A 5,386-nucleotide genomic window follows, 5' to 3' on the forward strand; every position below is an offset into this window, starting at 1 on the left:
GAAAATAAAGTATGTATGGAGGACCAAAATAGTCTTATATATATACAATAACAGTTTCTCAGAACCTCTCCAACCTGTTTAAAGACACGCCTTCTGAGGTTTCAAATGGCATCTTGTCTGGAAAGGGGGATTTGCGCAACTGTTCACTAGAACTCATCCAACCAGTTTGTTTTTGAGTTTTAGTGAACAGTACAGTAACTCACCGTCTTCTCTATTGTTCATTTGTTGACATTTGAGAGGCATTTGAGAGGTATTTGAGAGGTATTTGAGAGGTATTTGAGAGGTATATACCTACTGAGATGCAGACAAATCTCTGAGTTTAGGAGGCAGTGAGTGCCCATACGGTCAAAGGGGGCCACTCCTGTAAAGTACAGTTCAACCCTTTCTCACCATTGATATACAGTAAGTTCATTACTCTACTCTAAGTACGTTCTAGTTGTTTTCCTTCACCTGGAGATTGTGTGTGACGTCAGCATCACACGATTTACATTCACTCTCTTTTGCATTTCACTTGACTCTTTTATTTTAATGACATGACGCATCATTGTTGGCCGGGTCTTTCTTAACCATGCCCTCAAGTCCTCTTGAATAAAAGATCATTTGGTTCAAATCAAAGCAGCAAATAACCACGCTTGCACTTACAGTGTATGATTCCTATATTGAGATGAGCATAGCTATTTGCGCTAACTGAATGTGTACTGTGCATGCAGAATAGCTTGATTTAATGTTATCCCATCCTCAGGATGCATCCACCATCATATAGCTCCAGGGATGTCAGGCAGTTAGGCCCTATCTACTCAACTGTGGCCGTGCTGCCCTGCTTGCAGTTGTGGCCACACCTGGCCCAGCATTGGGACATCAATAAGAATACTGCCTACTCCCAGTGGAAGAGGGAACACATCTCAGGAGATCCAGAGATGATCTTCTGACCCCTGCTGCACAATAACAGCGGTGGAATGGATGAGAGGGACTCATTTTGTCCAAAATCGAATCAAATCAAAATCAAAACAAATTGTAATGGTCATTTACACGCTATACAGGATACCGTGTAATGATAATGCTTTAGGGTAAGCAACTCCTCAACAACGCAACAATCAAACAATGTCAATGTCAATTTGCTGTGCAATGTTATAAAAAATAACGAAATGAGGAAACAGTCTCATGTTCATCATAAGTCTTGGTCAATGTATGTGGGCCAATGGCAGCCATTCCCTCAACATTGTGTAAAAATACTAAATTCTAATAGGCATTAGGCCTGTTGACAAATGTGTATCGCACGTTGAAGTCATAGGCTACTTGATTTAGGCCCGCCCCAGACTGCTTACGGGTTACAAATAGGTCATCATCATTGGATGGGCTAAGCATGTGAAGCTATGTTGTGACAATGTCTAAGTAGCCTACAAATGGCTATAGAAGAAAACAAAATTGCATTGAAACAAATTCACATTTAAACTCACCTGATATGCATTCTGGGAGTGTTGAGGAGTAGAGTGGTACTAGAGATGTATTGAAATCTTTGAAAAATAGCTCTGTACAGTCCATTATATGTGTCCTACACAGTCTAGATTGGATCCTCTGAGGCGTATGGCTTTTATTAGGAATGATGATGATTTTCTTGGTAGTTGAAAGAAAGTGAGATTGGTTGTTTGATTGGATGGATGAATGAATAGATGAAAGAGAGGATCAATAGATGAGAGAGGGGAGGTATAGAAAGATAAAAACAGTTAATCAGTTAATCAGTATGAGTTATACTGAGTGAAGCAGTAATGACTGGTGAAAGAAAGAAAGGATGATGCTAGCAAGCCCACTAATAAGAATAAGTATGAGCAAAAACAATAGTTGGACATGCTGAAGCAAGCCCACTAATAATAAGAATAAGTATGAGCAATAACAATAGTTGGACTTGCTGAAGCAAGCCCACTAACAAGTATGAGCCATAATAGTTAGACTTACTGAAGCAAGCCCACTAATTATGGTGGACAATAATATGCATTGAACAGTAACATTTGGAAGACAGGGAGTATTATAACTATTCAACTATTCAAGTATTTGTTCCCTCAAACTCTGCTGTTAAGCAAGTCAAAATGGAAGTAAAAGTCCAAACTAACTTCAAAAACAAAAGTACAAAAACATCCATGGACACTTCCATTCAGGATCTCTCCTCTGAGATGTGCAAGAGGAAGGCTGGGAAGATCATCAAGGACCCCAGCCACACCTTGTTCTCTCTGCTGCCAGAACAGTTTCTACCCATAGGCCATAAGACTGCTCAACTAACCAGTTTATTTTATTTACCACAACCTTTTATTCACCCCCCCCCCCCACACACCCCTGCCTTTGATGATGTGAGATGTTAATTGTGTGTATGTAAAGTGTATATGATGATTATGTAACATATGTGAACAAAACTGTTCAACAAATGTTCCTCACTTTACTCTCTCAAACATGTGTTTGTTACATCATCTTCGTTAGCAAGTTAGCAAGTCAGTCACTATAGCTACCAGTTAGCTTTGATCGTTTAGCCAACTAATTAGCCCTCTCTCTACTGCTGTTTTTCAGTCACTACCGTGACATTAAATCGATGTCGTTAAAATGTTATGATCACATTGTTGTCATTCCGATGTCTCTGTGTTTCCAAGACGAGATAATGCCCTTGAGTCAGGTTGTGCTTGCCACAACAACATACACCCCTTGTAGTTTCAAACTACTCAAACCATTTCTGTACAATCTGGGATGGTTTGAAAATAGAAAAAATTGTTTAATCCCTGAGAAATACTGATTTCATTGTACACAAATTGGCCATTGTCATTTTGTGGGATTCATATAGTATTTAATATAATACACATTATACAATCCAAAGTCCTACCTGATAATGATTAAGACATGAGGAATCTAAAACAATGGTCAAAAGTCACCCATGAACTCTTTAAATCTCTCCTTTACAAGATGTTATAAGCCAGCATGGAATGTCAGTTATCTATATCTGGCAAGTCATATCAAGCTGCAGTTTGGAGTTTTTTTTCACATTTCGAATGTCATTTATTTACATAGTTAATCTTAACCTTAATCCCTCCCTCCTAAAGACCTCTTCATCCCCACTACCCCCCTGTACAAGTTTCTCTCCTCTTTTTTTCTTCTAGCATTGTGACTGCCTATGGCCCCTGGTCTGAGCATTGATTACTTTATCTTATGATGACTGATGGATAGATGATTCTCTTACTTAAACAAATGTATTTGTTGTAAGTCGCTTTGGATAAAGGCGTCTGCTAAATGCCATAAACGTAAATGTAAATGTAATCTGGAGGTTGCCCTGTCCTAAGGTGTTAGTCATTGAAGTTGTGTGTGGCTAATGTCCCATTATACAGTGTGATATTACTAGATTATCTCCACTAGATGGCGTTGATAGGATTTGGGGTTTGAATTCTATTGAATATGATATGAATTCCACAAAATGAAAATGGCCAATTTGGGTACAGTCAGTTATTTTATTTCTCAGGGATGAAACTATATTTCTTCAAAATAATGGTGCAGGAATACTTATCTTATCTGTTTCTAACTACGGAAACACCATTGTGACTGCTAATGGCTTCTGGTCCGAGCATTGATTACTTTTTCTTATGATGACTGATGGATAGATGATTCACTTACTTAAACAAACATATTTGTTGTAAGTCGCTTTGGATAAAGGCGTCTGCTAAATGCTATACATGTAAATGTAAATGTACTTCAGAATAATTTGAGATGGTGGCTGTAATGGCTTGTTGATTGACATGACCATGCTCAAATGTTAAATTAACGTATTCATCACAAATCAATACATGTTACATATCTAAATACATGCTGGTGAACTATTGATATGTTGCAAATTGTGTTAATCACAGTTAAAAAATATCTCATCCTTGATTTTTCATCATGTCCTTAGCAGTGTGAACATGGTATTAGTATTAACATGTTGCCAAACTGTTCTGTCTTCTAATTCCTTTTAGATCTAAAGTCTTCCCTACTGCCTGACACCTCCCATCTCCACAATCCCTGACCCCCCCTGGTTAGCATCTTTGCTGTCAGCATGCGGCTCTCAAGAGGGCACAGCTCACCGCGTCAGCTCACCGCGTCAGCAAAAGCATCACCCTCTACCTCAATGATACAGCCTCACCTGTGCCTCCACCTCATTCGCATGAGACCCCAGCCCCCACCAAACCCAAACCTCTACTGCTGATGCTGCCCTGGATGGGGTCGATTTAGGTTACCATGGATTATAGTTACTGCTGTTTATCATGGGTTTTGGGTAATGGAGGTATTTCGTCCAAAAGACACATGGCATGTAAGGGTTACTGAGGACACTACATGGTTTTCTCTTGTTCAGAAGGCACATGTCATTAAAGGAGATAAACCATGTCAGTCACTGGTTGGGGGGGATGCAGAGAGGCGTGATACCATATCTGACCACCAGGAGGCACCAGTTGTACAGCACGGCCGTGGCGATGATCATCAGCCAGTTAGGTTATCAGCAGGAGCCAGGACCTTGATATCTGTCCTCTTCCTGTTAATGTAGAAAACACACACACATATGCGGTGTCTTGGACAGGATCCACCTCCTGGGGAACACACATGCAAAGTAGCCATAACCTCAGTACTAACTTCAGACCAACTGCTGCATCCTAACAATGTATCTGTCTTAGTAAATCAAACTTTATACATCACATAAAAAGTGGAGGCTGGTGGAGGCTAGAGGTGGAAATTGGAGGACGGGCTCATTGTAATCATTCCATTTCATGCCAACATATGTCTTTCATACCATTCCTCATGTTACCTGTGAACGTCTGAAGAACCAGATTGACGGCACACAGAGAAGGTGGTGGGGTTTAGCCCGAAGGCGTATTTAATTATAACAGGGGAATAGGGGTTGGAGAGAGAAAGATAATCCAATAGAGAGTAGTCCAGGGTCGGTCCAAGGTTCGGCAGGCAGGCGGGTAGTCAAACGAGCAGGGGTCGGGCAGTCAGGCGGGTAGTCAGACAGGCAGGAGTCAGGTAGGCAGGCGGGTAGTCAACACAGGAATGGTAGTCGAGTAGTCCAGGGTCAGTCCAGGGTTCGGCAGGCAGGGGGGTAGTCAGACGAGCAGGGGTTCGGCAGGCAGGGGGGTAGTCAGACGAGCAGGGGTTCGGCAGGCAGGGGGGTAGTCAGACGAGCAGGGGTCGGGCAGACAGGTGGGTAGTCAGACAGGCAGGGGTCAGGTAGGCAGGCGGGTAGTCAACACAGGAATGGGCTAGGTCCGTGGAAGGTAGACGAGGGGGAATCCAAGGAAGACGAGGGTCAGAACAACAATATTTTTTCATGGTGAAGTAGGTTTCAAAGTCCGGATCTCCTTTTTATGTGTTAGCCGCTTGGAAC

This window comes from Argentina silus (genome assembly GCF_951799395.1).
Source record: "Argentina silus genome assembly, chromosome: 3".
In the NCBI taxonomy this organism is placed as follows: Eukaryota; Metazoa; Chordata; class Actinopteri; order Argentiniformes; family Argentinidae; genus Argentina; species Argentina silus.